General features: G+C 36.5%; 1 protein-coding gene across 1 annotated transcript in view; it reads right to left on the bottom strand.

The window, feature by feature from the left end:
- satb1 (SATB homeobox 1) overlaps positions 1–19344 on the bottom strand; it is a 118244-nt gene extending 98900 nt beyond the window's left edge. Inside the window, exon 1 of the mRNA XM_062957944.1 lies at positions 19303–19344. The gene's annotated coding sequence lies outside the window, so the exon portion shown is untranslated. The remainder of the gene's footprint in view (positions 1–19302) is intronic.
- Positions 19345–19630: the final 286 nt, after the last annotated feature.

Here is a 19630-nt window from a genome sequence, read left to right as displayed (position 1 = left end):
ATAGAGACCAAAAGACAATACTGAAGTGTCATTCTTAACATCAGTTCATTCAGTTCCTCCTCTTACAATAGAATATATATCACCTTCTGCCAGGAATGTATTGTATATCCAGTATATTCAATATAAGGCAATCAGGTTAACCTTTATGCAAAAGAATAAACTGAAATGAAATACCTGTACAATATTTAATAGACAATAGAAATGACAGCATTCAAAACTAATGAAAAGCACTTCAGCCTCACTGATTTTAAAGTGGACAATATGGAGCAAAGAAACTTCAAAGGGAATATATTTGTGTTAGTATCCCCAGGATGAAAGCAGGGAAGTCTTTGGCTGAGAAATAGTACTTGCTTTTGTGGGTCACTGGGTTAGGATATGGACACTCAGTCCTGGTAAATGCACACTGAAATGGTCAACTGAAATCAGTGGGACAAGTAAGAAATGACCATATTAATTCCCATATTAAGAACATTTCATACATGTCTCAGTATAATTGAATCCAGATGCAACCACTGAATTTATATTAAGATGGTGTGTTTAACTGGTCTGTGCCTTTAACATTCATACTGCAACTGGACAGCAATACAGTGGGCCCTTGCAATCTGCCAGAATTTGATTCCAAATGACCCATGAATACCAAAATCTGTGGATGCTCAAATCTCATTATATATAGTGATATAATAAAATATAAAATAAAAAATTGTTCTTTAGGAATTATTTTGGTTTAATATTTTCAGGCCGTGGATGATGGAATCAGTGGATGCAAAAGCCACAGATACATAGAGCCAACTATATAACATGGTAATACAAGATGTCGTAATTCCCCTCTTAACTAAACAACAATAATAATAAGGATAATAATGGCAGCTAAGCTACAATAACAATGTTATTGCTACTACAGGTAGTTTGGTAGGAATATAGTAAAGACATATGAATTGATACATCTATTCAGAACTGATAACACTGACTGGCAACCACCCATGGCATTTCAATCTTTCTTTGCCCTACCTAAAGATAACACAGGCAAAAACTGGGATCTTTTGCATACAAAGCATGTGTCCTAGCCACTAAATATATCCACTCCTATACTGCTGAACCTAGTGCTTGTTGTGGTTGATGCGTGCCCTCAGGTGTTTCCCAAGTGATAACAATTAAAGTGAACCTACCACAGAGTTTTCTTAGTCAGATTTGTTCAAGAGGCCTTTGCCTTCCTCTGAGACTGAGAAGGTGTGATCTGCCCAGTCACCCAGTGAGTTTCTGTGCTGAATAGGGATTCAACCCTTGCTCTTCAGAGTCATACTTCAACATTCAAACCATTATACAGGGTGTTTGAAAAATAGCTTCTTATTCACCATTTAATTTAAATGGTGAATAGGGAGTTCTTTTTCAAACACCCTGTATTATGTGACTCTCAAACTCAGTGCTGGATTTCTTTCAAACTGATTACAATGTATAAAAGTTTGTATTAAAATGTGGTCCCTCTTTTCTGAGAAATAACTGTAAATTCTACAGCTTGGTAATTGATAATAATAATGGTGAATTCCTTCATTATGTATCTGCCCCTTGTAAGAGCAGCATGGCAGTTATCAATGTTTAAGGCTTTAATTGTTTTGAAAACATGTAATATCCACTAAGAAATGTCAGAAGTATTATAATCTGCAATTGAGTAAAACAAATTGGGATTATAGACATGGAAAAATGTAAGTAATTATTTCTCTATTGATGAAGAGTCCTTAGATGGAGAAATGACATATTTAATTCACAAATTACTAAAACACTAAGTGTCAATTAAGCTTTTTGGGATTGTGGAGTCCCGGAGTGTAGCAGCAAGTGAAAGAAACTCTAAAACTAAACGCATGTAGGCTATGGGTGATTAGCTGGGTCATAGGATGCTTGTGAATGGTAGATTATAGATAGTACCTTATTTACAAGGAGTAGCTTGTAAAACTACTATGGCTAATACATAATTATTTTCTTTTTTACTGGTGAGACTATTAACCCCAATTCTATTTCTGATTTTCTTGGATGTTCCCCTTCAGCCTTCCACACCATAATCTACTAATTTAGAGGGATGCTTGTATAATGGTCAACACAGAAAGAAAGCATGTAGATTGCTCCCACCAGCTCTGTCTAACTAGTTTAAATCTGGGAAATTAGGGAAACAAATACAGGCATTCACTCTCTAGGAATTGTTAGAGTACAATTTTTCCCTGCACTTGTCTTCAAAAGATCACATTGTGAAGCTCTCGTAGGCTGATCATATCACAAGAAAAAGACTGAACCAGCCATTCAGATTGGCACAAATATCCAGTTAACATATCTTTTCCCCCCAGAAGTCACCCATTCTTCTAACATATATTTAAGTGCCATACTGGGAATTACTAAATATAGTCTGAATGCAAATTAATGGGCAGGTTAGTGCTATATAATAAGCAGGTTTTCTAGATGAAAAACAACTAGTCCTTAGAACAGCTCAGTTCCTTGTTTATCTGTATTTAAAGGTATTTTTTCAAGTATCATATATCTTAAATAATACAATATTTCATAATGAAGGGCAATAACAATATTTAAATATTATCATTTCCAAGCACTAGATAATAAGTAGGCCAAGTACTGAAGTTAGTAGTTATAAGAGAGCATGAGATTGTAAGGAAGACAACATTAAGTTTGGAGAAATTTAGTCGACTACATTTTTAATTTCAGCCTTTGTCAGTATACCTAAAAGAATTATTATTTTTAAAGAAAATATAGGCTGGACAGCTGGATGATGACATTTCATTGACATGTTTAAACTTCAATATACTGGTTTCCTGTGTATCCCTGTACATGTTATATAGAATATGGGATAAGATAAAACTAGTAGTATCCTAAATATAAACATATTGAAGAGGATCTGCTATCATTATCATTTTTTCCTGGTGATACAAATCTGGCATAAGTAGCAAACACATTGGAAGACAGGAACAGAATTCAAAATGACCTTGATAAATAAAAAAACTGGGCTGAAATTTATAAAATGACATTCAGTAGAAAAAATGCAAAATTCTGTATTTTGGTCACAAAAATCAAATGCTTGGCACAGCAGTACTACATGCAAAGTACTCATTTGGACTAATTTGGTCAGTTTTGAATATCTCATTTTTTAAAGAACATAGACATGTTGTAGCAGGTTCAAAAGGGGGCAGTGAGGATGAAAGAAGTATGGAGAACAAATCATACAAGGAGAGGTTGAAGAAGTTGATCATGTTCACATGTTGAAGATAAGACAGACAAGACATGATCACAGTCCTTAAATACCTCAAAGGTTGCCACTAAGAGGATGTGCAAGCTTGTTCTCTGCCTCAGAGTGTTGAACTTGGTCTAATGGTTTGAAGCTATAGGAGGGCAAATTTTGACTGAATATTAGAAACCTTGACACTGAGAGTTCAGCAATGGAACCAATTGTCTAGAGAGGTGGTTGGATTCTCCTTCTGTCAGTCTTCAAAAAGAGTCTGGACAGCTGCCGGCTAGGGGTGCTTTAGCTGGAGATTTTACATGGAGCAAAGGCCATATTAGGCCTCTTATAATTCTATTATACAATATCCCAGTGGTCAGAAGCTGTATGGTGCAGTCTTTCCCCAACACCGCCTTTTTGGATCTTAGCGTGTGGTGCCTCCGATATGTGTTCTAATCATAGAATCAAAAACGATATCAAAAACCATTCACAGGCTTAAAAACAATCAAATGATGTCACATTCCACCACAAGGTTCATGTTGGGCAACTGTATGGGTGGTCAGGGACCAATCCTCCTTCCACAGGCTATGCCCTCTCCCCCACCAAGCATACCAAAATATCTCCATTGCCATAGTAGTTCCTCTCAAAATGGCGACTGGAAGTGATTTTGTGTCAATTCTAGTCATCATTTTGAGAAAGATTACCAAAAAAAGATATTCTGGTATGGTGCAATTCTGGAGCACGCACTCACTCCAAATAGCACCCAACATGCAAAACATTATTGTACTCACATTACTTAGAAATAAATATTAAAACATGATGTTCTTTTAAAAGCCCTATCTGAACTCCAGTAATGATTTGTCTAAGGGCCCTTCTACACAGCCATATAACCCAGATATTGTGGCAGAAAATCCTACAATATCTGCTTGGAACTGGGTTATCTGAGTCCACACTGCCATATATTCCAGTTCAAAGCAGAAAATGTGGGATTTTATTCAGCTGTGTGGAAGGGACCTAAGATTGTCTAAAAATGTGATACAACACAGCATTCATTACTCCTCTTTCCACATTTTCTTATCATTCAGAGACTGCTTCTTGTTTTTTAGCACCTTGTTTCCTGGGTTCAACTAAGCCATCTGTTTCACGGACGGTCACAGACAGTTCAAATTGCCGCTGCTCCTCCTCTTCTTTCTCCTGCTTGTGCCTCCCATAAACATCATTGACATACATTGATACGAATCTGCCATTGCATTTCCCATTCACACAGATGCAAGAGACAGAATTTAGACTCTTGCCAACCTGTGTGGTCTTGTACCACTCTCAATTACTTGGTCCCACCCACAAATTTGACTAACTCACTATTAATATCTGATTAAGGTATTTATGAATAGGTTAAATAGCACTATTCCAATACAGATGTGGGAGTCCTTTCACTGCTGTGACAACTGTCTACTTATTCCCACCTCTTGTTTCTTGCTTTTTAACTAGCAGTCCATAGATTCCATAACATTTACTGAATTTCTCTAATCTACCTTCATCAACAAGGCAAATAACCTGCAGAGGGATCTTTTATGTGAGACTAATTGAGAGAAAGAAGTTTGTAGCTTTCCTGGATCGCATCTGGTGCAGTACACTGAGTCTAGGAACATTTATGCTGATGTTTTTATGTCTCAAAAATGATATAAGATCACATTTTAACACTGATACAGATTGATATTGCCATGTCTTTTAAGACAGATAGAAGTAATTCCATAACTATTTTACAAAATCTATGGACTGCTAAACAATATCTCTCAATTTTGAAAGGTTGATGAGGAAGATAGTAAGTTAGTTTCTTCCTAAAAATATGTAAAATTTTCATAATTTTCAAAAATTTTCTTATATATTTTGTAATTTTAGCTTTAATCATACTTGAAGCAATTCATCCAGCAAAGGAATTCGTTTGTTAGATTTGAAATTTTTTGCTCTTTCTACAAAGGAAATGTGTTGCAATGACTACTCTTTAATCCTTAAGTAAAGAGATTGTTTGTTTGAAGATTATAATTTTGTATTAATGCTGACCAAGGGCAAGATGGATGGATGGCATCCTTGAAGTGACTGGCTTGACCTTGAAGGAGCTGGTGGTGGCGATGGCCAACAGGGAGCTCTAATGTGGCCTGGTCCATGAGGTCATGAAGAGTCGGAAGCAACTGAATGAATAAAAACAAATTAATGCTCTTGAGGAATTATCAGGTGGCATTCAGACCTGATGACTTCTGTTAGAACTTTGTTTCTTGCCACCCCAGTTTCTCTTACTTCTCTATTTCCTTTCCTTACAAAAAACAATTCCAGGAATGCTATTGTCCAATAAGTAATTTTTGTTACACATTGTTATTTAATGGGTACCTAAATGCATGAGGGGGGAGGCTTTCACAATATTTATATTTGTTTCTGTCTGAATTATTGCTCCTTTTTATTTTCTTAGTTTAGATTCTGCTTTTTAAAAAGAAACAGTACTGCCTTTTATGGTTTTCTTAACTCTGCTTGTTAAGCAGACTGTCATTCTTCTAAACTTGTTTGTATCTCTCCTGTCCTGTGGACTGCATTCTGGTTCAACTTTGATTATAGTGGTTTTAAATAGTCTAGTTTATTTGAGTCTCCATTGTGATTATCCTTTTCGACTTTCTCACATTTTTGAGAGGTTTGCTATTTTAAAATTAAACATAGCCACATTAGATTTCTGGGAAACTTTCATTTTAAAATGTATGTTACATATACATAATTCAACTGAGAAACGCAACAGCATTTCTTCCTTGTGCTTGATTCTTGGCACGCTCACAATGAAGTCCAGAATTACATCCTCTCTAGTTGGCTAATCATCTATATGTATATTCAGAAGTACCTATTGGGTAAGTAAGTTTAAGACTATCCAACATGCCTGTCTATTACTATACATTGATTGCTGTTCTACTGAGTCCATGGTATGCCCACTATATATTCTGATACCAATTCTCCGTTTCTGATACCATTTCAATTCTCCGTTTCTGCTTGAATGTTTCCGAAATTAGTACATAACATCTATAAGCAGCATTGCTTTTGAAATGCAATTTTTCTGTGTAACATTCCCTATATATTTTGGCCTCTTTACACAGCTGCCACATGTTTCTATTTGTGTTTTACTGAACCTCTCCCAAGTTGAGAACCATCACTTTTAAGGAATCATTCATTACGAATATTTCCCATCTCATGCTAGTTCTCTCATTACCACTCCGTTTCAATGGGACTGGAGGCAGACAATGGATAAGGAAGAGGTCCACAGAAGAACAGAGAAATGAAAATACCATATCCAGTTTTATTCCCCATCAGTAGAACACAACTAAGAACACTCTTCTATCCATGTGAAACTGAAGCTTTACTACCAAGGCCCACAGTGAAAACCAGACTCAAATATACTGACTAGAAACATAGCTGTTGTTGAAGGCTTTCATGGCCGGGATCACAGGGTTGTTGTATGTTTTCCGGGCTGTATGGCCATGTTTTAGAAGTATTCTCTCCTGACGTTTCGCCCACATCTATGGCAGGCATCCTCAGAGGTTGTGAGGTATGGAGCTCCATACCTCACAACGTCTGAGGATGCCTGCCATAGATGTGGGCGAAACGTCAGGAGAGAATACTTCTAAAACATGGCCATACAGCCCGGAAAACATACAACCCCAGAAACATAGCTTTCACTCATGATGGCTTTGGTTCAGCAGTACTACTTTCTCCATATAGTTCAATACTAATAGCAACCAAATAATAAAAAACACAACTAGCTAATCAGAATAATAAGCAAGAAACATTAAATCCTACTCATACACATACATGAAAAGGAATCTTGATTTTCTTCTCATGACCAATTTAAAGCAAAAAACTAATAATACCACCACTGGACTAATATGTCAACAATCAAAGAAATGAAATGTTGAATACTTCTAATTTTTTTTCTCACTAGCATATTGCTTCTGACAATATTGTCTGCTAAGAAGGATAGTGGTGTATTTTGGGATAATTAATTCAGCTGAAGAATACCCGATTTGAATAGTAATGAATTTGAATGGTTAATTGGAAAAGAAAGTCCACGAAAAGTGGCTAGGTTTTTTAGTTCTTCCAATTTTATCATCTCTTCACTGACCACACTATTCTGTAACCATGTTTACCACTTGTACATCGACATTTGTTTCAATTGGCATGAAGAATCACTGATTCAGTTTTGTTTCCTTTGTATTTTATGCTAGAGCTGGGCAATGTTAAAGTGTAACTCCATCAACTCTAAAAACAACATCGCCAATGTCAATGGATTACGGGAGCTGCAGTCTGACAATATTCCAAGGGTCACAAATTGCTCACTTCTGTTCAACAGAGTACATGCAGCAAACAGTCACAGAATTCTCATAGACATCTGCACACAAACTTTTCTGTGCCAGACTGCCCCCTCTGTCCATTATAAACTAGCTAGTAGTTGCAACAACATAATTGGTAATATATATTCTAATATATATATATATATATATATTAATTCATTATACTTAATATATATTAACATAAGTATAATATATAATTGCTTAGTTATTATACATAAGAGCAAAAGCAATATAGAGTAAAATATCAATGTGGTATCCTAAACATATTTATTTGGGCATGAAGCTTAATGAGCAGCTAATGTGTAAAATGTTGCTCTATTTCCTTAAAACAACTTATTTAAAATACAGGGAGGCATAACATTAGCCTTCATTTCCTTTTATTCCCTACAAGAACACCTAAAATGGCCAATACGAACATTTCCAAATAATAAATTCTAGCAAAAGTACTTTCCTTTAACAAGCATAGTCCTATACAATATACAGTTCATATCTCTTTTAAAGGGAGTGCAGAATCAGTGTATTTCAGCTACATTCAATACTGCAATACAGAAATTATTTGCCTCCGAAAGTCAAAAAGACTGACACAATCATCTATGGCATTTTGAAACCACTACGTTATGTATTTGTGCACATATACAAGCTTAAGGTACTTTATAAGTGACTTTATGAAAAATAAATAGATTGCAGGAAATTATTGCCGCTTAATCTCTAGTTGCATGTAATTTACAGCAATAACTGCCTTTGTGGCCATCTAAGATGGTTTCTAATCTCTTCTGTTCACATTTCTGTGTTCACTTTTTCCTGGACAGAGAAAGCTGTATGACTTACATATGAATGTACCGTAGCTGAAATTCTATGAAATCCTTGAAGATGTTATGTGTAATCATGGCCAAGAATTGTTTCAGATTTGTAGTTTACTACATAGTTAACTAGAATAAGTATATCTGCAGCAAAACACTGGTCAATACATGTCTACTGCACTGTCATTGAAATATCTACACCGTGTTAACATTGTTAAGCTGTGAAGTTCTACATTGCATGCAATGTAAAAGTTAATGTTTCTACAAGCATAGACCCAAAGTCATAATGAGTTTCTAAAATATAAAGAGAATGTATGAGGAACAGGTAGAAGAAATTTTTGATAGGGAAAAAAAACTGCACAAAGATATAAGAAAAGCTGTAAAGTACGTTAGATGTACATAAGAGACAGGTGTTGCACAAACAGGGGAAAAAATCATGAAGCCAAATGAGAAATTTTTAACTCCCAACATCCATCTGTTAAATTTGAATTCATGCATAATTGATTATCCATGACTGATAAGTTCTTTTCTTCCCACCCACCCCCCAAGTATCCTAACACAGGTGTTTAAACATTTCAAGCTAAATCACCATTAAAAGAGGATGGTATGAGCAAGATGGGGATTAAAAAAACAATGAGATGGCATGTCATTCAATAGAGGTGACCTAACTTTTAAAAATTTCAGAACACATGAATATTAAATATTAATAAGCTATTCTGTTATTGTAATAATAAGGTTAAGTAAGCATCTCCATACTAAAAAGGAGGGGAAAAGTGGGAATATCTGCAGGAGACACAGAGATGAGAAGCAAAGGCATAGGGAAAATGTGTCAACAATAAACAAGAGGAAATGAGAAAGAAGGAAAAGATGAAGGTGGAAACTAATCTCTGTGTGTCATTATGACTGCCAGAGTACTGGCAAAGAAGCAGCATCCTTTTATTTCAATTTTAATCATTTCTGAATTTTAATACCCTGCTTCTTTTGTAATTCTCCTGGCATTCCCCATAAGCATCCACCCCAGCCAAAACACCAGTGTAAATTAAATGGCACACAATCCACACCACTGATGTAGTCCTTCCAATCAGGTGACCAAAACCAGAAAAGGTAGGTTTTAAAATCCCTGTGGATTACTAGCCAATTAACTTAGTATTTTTCACTTTCTTTAATTTTAAAAATAAGGCTAGCAGTTAGCTTACATAGCTATTCAGAAAAATAAATAAATAAAACAAGCCAGTAGTAATACAATAATCAGTGACCATCAGGGCCTGGAAAAATGAGTTTGCTCTCACTGGCACTAAGGAGCATCACATGATTATTTAATTACAGCTCTAATTTTTGTCTCATGGATGGCAACATATCAACAATTAATAGGGCAAATAGAGGAGACTGCATTTTTAAAGAGACAGAATCCATATGTGAAACACTGTCTGAAAACCAAGCAGGATGGGAGAATATTTGTTCTATATTTCATAAATAATTTGATATCCTTCTTCAGCAACTGCATATATGTAAAAAACTAAATAAAGCATGCTTCTTGTAGTTTTTACTAAAAGGTCTCCAGAAAACATGTTTTGGAACAGATATTAAATTTTAAAGTGTACTTTCAAACTGCAGCAAGATCAAACACAATACAAGGGCCCATTTCCTTTCCTGAATGAACAGCTCAAAAGCAGTAGGTAATAAGAATACAGGGTTAATGGAAACGAAACCATATGGTTACAAGATGATCACACTTTCAACTATGCCTAGAGAGCTTCTGGAGAGAGACTACAACTTTTGTAGCACAGGCTTCGTAATTCGCTCTATGGGGGTGAAAGATAGGTCTACAAAAAATACTATATAACAGCAACATTGTGAGGTTATGAAGGTAAGTGTGACAGCTGTATTGCCTCCACTCACAGAGAAATGGATGAAATCTTTTGAATCAGAAGTAGTAAAGAGCACTCTTAATGGTTGAAATGGAGGGCCAAGCATCAAATCAAGGCTGCTCATTCAAAACAAACTAGATGCCCTTGGAGTAGTGTTTAATGAGACCCCTCAAGTGAGGTCACAATTGATCTTCATCTCAGGCATGCCTGGCACTGAATTATCATGCCAGATCAAGAGAAAGTGTGTATGTGTATGTTTGTGCCTTCAAGTTGCCTATAAACTTATGGTGACCTCATGCATTTCATAGAATTTTCTTAGGCAAAGAATACTCAGAGTTGTGATTTATTTAAAATGATCCTTTTGGATTTGGAAAGGCAGAGGATATAAACAAATAGCTGTATATCTTAAAGGATCCAAATAATAGTGTTTTAGGAACCTGAAGTGGCTACCCTTTTGATACTGCAAACAAATTGGTTTGACCGATACGCTGAGCATTTGTAATATAAAGCCTGGGAAATATTTATTTTGCAATCATGGATGACGCAGAAGGTTTTAGCCTACAGTGAACCAAATTTGACTATCTTATGCAATTAAACCTATTTAAGAATTCACATTCCACTAAACAAAAAGAAAACCCAAATACCTTAATCTTCCTGAAAATGACAAGATCTTTGGAATAATTTTGCTGAAAACGATCAAATCCTGTCCAATCTTGGAAATTAAGCAGGGTCGGCCCTGGCTTGACTTGTATGGCAGACTGCCAAAGAATATCAAAGTAATGAACTGACAAAATCACCTCTGAGGATTCCTTTAAGAAAACCCTGTGAAATTTATAAGGTCACCATAAGTTGATAGGCAACTTGAAGGTATACACACACACATACACATTATTAGCTTATAAATAATCACTCCATCCAGTCGCAATCAAGACACACAGAGAGAGAGAGACACACACAGTAATAAAAGTGAAAGAGTAATGTCTTATCTCTTCAATATCTAGCATCTAAGTCTACAGGGTTATTCTACTTCGTCGTTGTACAGCTGGGATATCTATCGTATAAATAATGAACAAAGTTTCCAAATGTATTAGCTACAAAATGATTATTGCTCCTAATATTATAGAACACCACATAAAGGAGCCTGTGGTCTTGCTAATATGTTTACAGAGAATATAACAAATACAAAAAAATCTTTTCAAAGTCATCTTTAAACATTTTTAGTTTTTGAGATGTTCACAAGAACATCTGTTCTTTAAAATCTGTTCTACTACATATGCAAGTATTAAAACATGCAAACTATAAACCTATCTAGATCCTAGGTAAGCTTTTCTCCAAGTATGATATGTTTTTATGTATTAATTCATTGTAATTGAACGTATCTTATGTTGTTGTATTTTATTGTTGCATTACTGGGCTAGGTCCCTATGTAAGCTGCCCCGAGTCCCTTTGGGGAGATGCAGTGGGAAATAAGAATAAAGTAGTAGTAGTAGTAGTAGTAGTAGTAGTAGTTGTTGTTGTTGTTGTTGTTGTTGCCTGCTAAAGGAGCCAAGGCAGGTAACTAAAAGAGACTGTCTTTTCAATGGTGGCTCTCCATCTGCAGATTGACATTTCCAGAGGTTTGCCTGGCAATAGAATATGTGCTTTTGAGCAGAAGGGGAAATCCCGTTGATTTTTCCAGGAATTTTAGGACTGTTTTTGGTGTTTTTAGATCCTTGCTCTGGTTCATTTTACTCCCATCCCTTCTGGTTCACATCTGATATGTGGGTGCTTTTCCCCCTTGTTCTTTATCTGTTTTGTTTTGTTTTGTTTTTATCTGATATTTTAATTATGTCATTGTTCTTTTGTATGTTAATGTTTTTACTTTGTTATGCAGAGATAGTTACTGTGTTGTTTTAAAATGTAAGAAATATCTTCTTGAAAATGATAAAATGCCTGTTGAATTTTTCCAATAAAAACAAGCACTTCTTAATTTTACACTTAGATATATCAATATACTGCTTCAAAGGCAATCAGGCCAAATCTAAAAGCATATTTTATAGTGTAACTAAAATTCCAAATCTATTACATTTATTAAGAACAAGTGCCATTGAATTTACAATTTAGAAAGTTTAATATTACAGCATTACAATGCCATCTCACGCATTTTCCACAAAAATAGGTTGCCTTTAATTTGGTGAGAATCATGCCCAAGTATCTATATACTGATTGTAGCTTGGGTGTCTACTATGTATTCTAGACACACCAATAGTTCTAGATTTAGGTTACTTTGCTTCCTATCAGTATGAATCCTGTTTGAAATGATGACTGTAATATATTAGATACATACGACATGGGTTCCTTAACCCATATATACTTCCATAATCTGTCACCATGTTATACAACTGTTTCTGTAGCATCACAGTGCTACCTCATGCTGGTATACCAACATACCAGTTCTTGATGGGCTTGCCATACCAGTACGCAATAGTACAGGTTATACAACTTAGCAGCAAAGGCATATCATTCTAAATACTTTTATCATAATGAAGCTAGTAGGACCAAAGAATCAAGCTGATAAGCATGGAGTTAATACTTGTACAGCATTTGTTTAAGCTATGTATCTATCTTAAACGTTTAAACGTATAAGCTTGATTTTAACCATCTGTGGAATTTCTTATATTTTAAGGAGGCATGTCCTTCTTCGCCTGTCACCAGTATTTTATTCTTATTTGTCACTTTGCAAACTGAAATACTGTAAACTGTCCTGTTAATGAGTTGAGAGATGTTTATAACACTCTTTATATACAGATATTTTAAGACCACAGTCTTTACATGTGTTAGCCATTGAGAAATGTTCTCAGTTGCAAGAGAAATATTTTCACATTAGTTTCAGTTTCCATAATTACAGTAACAATATTTGACAAGTGTACTGAGATATGTTTTTCATTTCAAATGTCTACGTGCATCTTTTGAGATAAAATATATAATGACTCTTATGCCTCCAAAACTTTTTTTGAAATCTAACTAACAATATGTGTTGTTCCTATTGTTACCCAAAACCCCCTGGTAGGAAGAAGGGAGGGTAGAAGATATGCGCAATGTATTTTGCAAGTTATACTTAACCTGTCTGAAAATAAATTATTTATGTTAGCATTCACAATCACAAAATTAAGAGGCATAGCTTAGTATCCTGTCCTTCAGCAGACACATACAAAATTGACAAAGGTGTGAAATTAAGTATCTGTTGGAAGATATATTAGGAGTTGCACCATGCCCATAAAATAAAACAGAAGAGTTGCGTAGCATGCTCCAAAACTATATGGATCAAAATCCTGATATTTTAGGCAAAAAGGAGAGGTCTTGACTTAAAGCCCTTGAGGTTATACTTTAATATTAATAAATAAATAAAAACATTTGCAAGACTTGAGAACTATTGCTCCATCATATTGTGTTTCACAGGGTTATAATTCTGATAAATTTAATGCCCCCTTTCATACAATCATTAATTATTGTCACAGATGGAGAAGATTTCATGAAAATATACCACTATCAATGCACTTGTAACACAAAGGTCTGCGTAAAGTGATTTTTAGATAGATTCCACAATAAAACTGTTAGTAGGTTCTACATGAATATCAGCTTTTATTTAAAGGGTCAAGTAATTTAATGCATCCTATAATAATTATCTCAACCAAAACATGCAAATAAACAGTAAGATATATGTTTGATATTGTAATTTTTTAATCCAACATTACTCTTAGAGTAGACTCACTGGAATAAATGAAACTGTGGCCAGTACATTCTATGCATTTCAATGAATCTATTCTAAGACTAAAGTTGGATTCATCACATTATGCCTTCAAGTCATTTCCATCTTAGGGTGACCCTAATGCGACCTTAGTACAAGGGTTTCTTGGCAAGATTTCTTTAGAGAAGGTTTGCCTTTGCCTTCCTCTGAGACAGAGAAGAGCGTGACTTGCCCAAGGTTATCCAGCGAGTTTCCATGGTCAAGCAGGGATTCAAAACCTGGTCTCCTGAGTCATAGTCCAACGTTCAAACCACTACATCACATTGACACTTCAGCGTGATGTATGTTAATTCTGACATCTTCAAGTCCATTTCTAATCTCAGATCTAATTTTCAAGAATGCAACTCGATTTGTGCCTCTAGAATTACTCCTACTATCCAACTAAAAATATTATTTTGACATAACTTAATGTAGTCTAATTTCAGTATAGCTACTCAACCAACTATTGTCTCAACTCTCACACCATCAGAATCCTAGCATTATTAGTATTCATGAAGAACTTTAAGAGATCCCAAACAGCTTTCACACAGATGTCAGTAAAGATTTTATTCTGTAGTGTAATTATATAAGGAACTGTCATTTTAATGGAAGCATAGACCTTCCTAAAATATTGACCATTGTTTGAAAATCTGCTGCTGTACTAGTCTTTTGTATGTATTCTTAGTATTAGAACTGATGTTAAAAGGTTTTTTAAAAAACATAATTTTGTTTAAACATATGTTTGAACACAGAGCATCCTTCAACATAGCCTCCAAATGCTGATGCCCGACTTCACTAATCACCCTTTATATATCTTCACGCTGTATATTACTTTTGTTATTCTAGTCATCTTTGCTGCAAATAATGACACTGGCACTGATAACGTGCAGAATGAGAAACAGATTTTCCCAAGTTCCAAAATTAAATTTAACTTAAAGCAAGAACTTTTAACTCCTTCAACAATCAAATTTGTAAGTAGCTTTTGTAAGCTGCAGTAACTTTGTCATAAGTGAAGCTGTTTAAAATGCACTAGACTTCCTAGTGACAGATTTGCTGAACATTTTTTCCTCACATACACATATGTGCTTTCAGTTATTAATAATATGCTTCTGCCCTTATCTTCGACAGCTCGAATAGACACTATGTGCAACTTGGTAAGCATATTACTCTTCAGAAATTGCACTCTGCGAAGTTCACTACATAAAATTAGATACTAGTTCTTTAAAACTGGCTCAGTGTGCCATTGAAAGTAACACAGAATCTTCCTATAAGTTGTTCCTGGTGCAAATGATAGTTTTTCTACCCTTGTATGCTGACAAAGGAGACTCAGTTGCCATGGTTAACACTGCCAGGTAAATATTACAAAGGAGACAGACCCATCATTTAGTGGAGACAGGGATATAAATTCATGCACTCCCTTATAAACTAGTATTTACTCTGAGAAAGTAATATTTTTCCTTTGATTGCTGTTCTGTCAGCTTAATGCAGTATAAATAAAAAGTAGGTACACGATGCCTTTAAGTCAAAAGTGTTAATTCCAGAGAGGGAACAGAAGTCTCATGCCCATTATTGGCACAAATAAATGTATAGATGACGGAAGCTGAACTCTTGCATTTTAGGCATGTATCATTAATGAGGTTGACACGACAAACACACCTCTTGCCAAGAAAAAATCCAACTTGGATCAAAATAATTAATTTTAGCTGTCATAATACAGCAAAGTAAAAGATTGCTGTTGGTCTTCACACATTACTTAGTTTAGACAATGTATAATACAGTCATCATTGCTACATAGTAAGATTATTCTTCTATAGTAACATATATGACATGAATATATTCTGATAAACATTTGAAGTTGGCAAGGGAGAAGGAATCTCCCAGGTGTCTGGTTGCCAAGGTGGTTAAAGATGCCATGTGAGTGACAAAAACAAAAGTAGTTTTAAAACCCTGTGCATAGTAAAATCCTAAATTTTGGTCTGGCAGAAAAATGAAATATTTTTCCCGTTTTGAATGATACAGAATTATGGTGTAATCAATGAGCTTTAATTGGGCTTGTAAAATAAGCATTGTGTGCATATTATTAACACAAAGTAATCCATTTTTGTGTTAAATTCTAGTGCTTAAATAGTATAAGAGTAAATAGTAAAATATTTCTAATATTAGTAGTAAAATCTAAGGTGTAATACACCTTCTGAATATTGCCTCATTATTCTAGAAATGCTGGCTTCAGTAACACTTTCTAATTAGGGTAAAATTAATATATATTTATTATGGTAATATTAGCAATATCAAGAAAACAGTCCAGGTTCTTTCTCAAGCAGGTTGTTAAATAAAATAATGAACCCGCAATCTTGTATTCCGGTTTTGTTTTAAGTGTGCCAAAGTGGTATGTTTCCAAGAAATTGGAACAGCTAATATTGTAGGCTCTCCCACTTTTAAAGGAAACATGCTTTGAAGCATTCAAAAACTGAAATTATGCATATTTAATGATTTTTCTGTTTAGTTACATAAATGCTATAGATTTCTTACATACTACATACAGACGTTCCTTGGTTCGGACATTCATGTCTGTCATTGGGGTGTTTAAAGTATTTTGCTAGTACATTTTGCAAGTAGTATATCATGTTTTGCCTAACAATATTGATCTCCCCTACTAATACCAAACAGGTGGTTGTCAGCTGACCTATATGGGCCTGTAACACAAAATTTTGTTGGTCTCAGATAGCAATTCAAAATTTGAATAATTCGTGTATTGTCTCCATTAGACCAGTATATCTTTGCTGAAAGCAGAGTGATTTGTTGCACACAAATATGATCCTGGACTTTTTTCTTTTCTAAACTACAACAAATATAAAAGATACAAAAAGAACTCTCTATGGAATTACTATGCAATTTAAAAGATCAATAGTCTGGCATGTGTACAATTCCTTTTTAGGCCCCATGAACTGAACACACTTCAGATCTAATAAATGCATTTTAATACAAATAACTACTACTTATTGAGTATTTTAACTGAAGTGAATGTGGTTATTACAAAATAACCATATGGTTTTGAAAGTATTCTCTACTTTTTATTAAGATATATCCTTTGGAATCTCTTCTGGAATCTTTCCATTCATTGACTATAGGATTTTAGAAGTCACAATTATGGATATTTTATATATTATAAGACACTTTATATACCTAGATATGCAAATAGAAATGTATGCTGCATTGCACACTTACTTTTTACATCTCATATTGTTTATACTGTCTATGTGTTATTGCTTCTAATTGATAAGCGATGTATCTGAAACACAAGTGAATGTTGAAACAGATTAGGAAGACAAGTTTTATAATATGCCTAAGCTTATTAAGCTATGTTCACGCCTCTATACAGTATGAATAGTGTTTTCTGTTTTAAAACAATGGCACAAATTAAGATCCCCATATTTGGTGATCGGCATAAACACTGTTGACAAGACAGTGAAATACTCAGTCAATTCCTTTTGCCAGCTTAAGTTAGAATTTACACATATTCTAACCTTTCTTAACAATGTGAGAAAAACAGAGTAAATATATTAAATTTGTTTCACAACAGATGCTTGGGTTGTTAATATTTAAGATGCCTATTAATGCTATGCCTGTCTGCACATTTGTCAAAGAAAAAAGTGTAAGCTCGAGTGCTAATGTTTGCCAGCAGAGTGGAGCAGACTGTAAGAATGCACAAAACCAAAATAATAGTTGGGGGGAAAAATAGTTGCAGTTTCTCAGTCATATCTTTTAGTAACACAGAATAACGATCTGTCAGAACACCATCCAATTTAACTGCAGAATCCTTCACTATGAAGTTATGCTGCTGGCCCCCAAAAATTCACATTTAACCTGATGTTGGGGGGGGGGGGGCTCTCAAGTTTAAACGGAGCTCTCAAATAAAATGCAAATCAGAAGGTTCAGATGCCAAGAATCACAGCCAACCCTTCCATAAAGCAAAGCAATTCTCTGCCACTAACACAGAAACTTTTGCTCAAGCACAAGTTAGCTGTCATCGCCAAACCTGTTGAGACACACCTCTGAAAAAAGGCAAGGTTGATTCTAAGCTTGACTATTGTGACACAACTTCATAAGATGCCCCCTGAAATGATTCTGGATCTGTGTGGAACCCTTCCCTCGCTGCCATGCTGCCAAAAGCAGGACTTTTTTGTTTGCTGAGGAGGAGAAAAGAGATGAGTGATCCAGTGCCTCCTTCTTGAGGGGACACCTAGGAAAACTTCAGGTGAATAGCCAAAGGAAACTGCATTTCCTTTTGGGATGCGGTTTCAGGGACCACCCAGTTCTTGAAAGGAAGGAGGCGGGCTGGAGGCTGTCAGGGAAAGGCGGGAAGAGGACCTCGGGAGGAGAGAGGGAATGAGAGAGGCACCTGCGAAGGTGTGAGCGAGAAGCCGCCTCCTTAAGGTCATCCGAGGGACAATTGGACGCCCTTGCCTGTCAAGTGTCCTCAATTTTGGGACACTAGAACTCTTCCCGCCAAAAAAGCGCCCCTTAATTAACCTCTCAGCGGTCTTTTAAAACTCGCTCACTTTTGAAGCGCGAAAGAGTCTGTCAGAGGACCTTTCCACACGGCCATATATCCCAGAATTTCAAGGCAGAAAATCCCACAATATCTGCTTTGAAATGGGTTATCCACACTGCCCTATATTCCAGTTCAAAGCAGAAAATGTGGGATTTTATTCAGGTGTGGAAGGGCCCTGACAGACCTTCCTCTCCTCTTCCTCCCGCCAACAGCATCTCCCCCGAGACCCCTCCCTCCCTCCCTTCCTTCCTTCCTAGCTTCTCCACGAAGGCCCCTGAACCCTAAAACTTCCTGGCTGCGCTCCGGGAGGTCGAGACGGAGTTAAGCCCAAACTTTTCCTCCAGCGCCACGGACCTCGCTTGCCGCAACTTCTCCGTCGGCAGACAGACAGGTGCCTCTCGGGCTGCCTCCGAGCCATTGCACCAAAGGAGGGGGGAAAAAGCCAATCCGTCTGTCAAAAAAAGTCACGCGCTTTCAACCCCCCCCCCCCCCCTCTCCAAAGACCTCGGCGCTGAAGTGGGATGAGTAAGCCTGGCTAAGACCTCGGCCCTGAGGTGAAATGAAGAACAAGAAGAAGAAGCCTGGCTTCTTCCTCAGCCTTTCCCACCGGGCTCAGGTTTGAACTCTTCACACCTAGAAGTGGCTACAAAACAACCGGAGCGGGAGGGGAAAAGCAGTGGAGGGAAGGGAGGCGAGAAAAGGACGGAGTCAGTCACTCACTCATGAGAGCGCGGCGAGGAGGGAGCAGCGGGCGGGCGGGCGGGCGGGCGAGGCTGGGCGACACCTTCAGCTTCCCCGGCGCCGGCGAAGAAGTTAATTGCACTGAACTTCAAGTTGTCTTTTCAGCCATCAGAAGTGGGCGTTTAAAGGAAGGAGCGCGGAGGAAGAGGAGGAGGAGGAGGAAGAGAAGGAGGAGGGGGTACAGAGAGAGGAGAGAGAGCGAAACAGAGAGAGCCTCCCTCCCTCCCTCCTCTGCTCTTGAACTGCCTGGCAGGCGGCGACTGAAGAAGAGGAGGAGGAGGAAGGGGAGGAAGGAGACGACGAGAAG

The sequence above is a fragment of the Anolis carolinensis genome, chromosome 6, assembly GCF_035594765.1.
Source record: "Anolis carolinensis isolate JA03-04 chromosome 6, rAnoCar3.1.pri, whole genome shotgun sequence".
In the NCBI taxonomy this organism is placed as follows: Eukaryota; Metazoa; Chordata; class Lepidosauria; order Squamata; family Dactyloidae; genus Anolis; species Anolis carolinensis.
The sequence above is the reverse complement of the archived record's forward strand: the minus strand, read 5'-3'. Positions and strand labels throughout refer to the sequence as shown.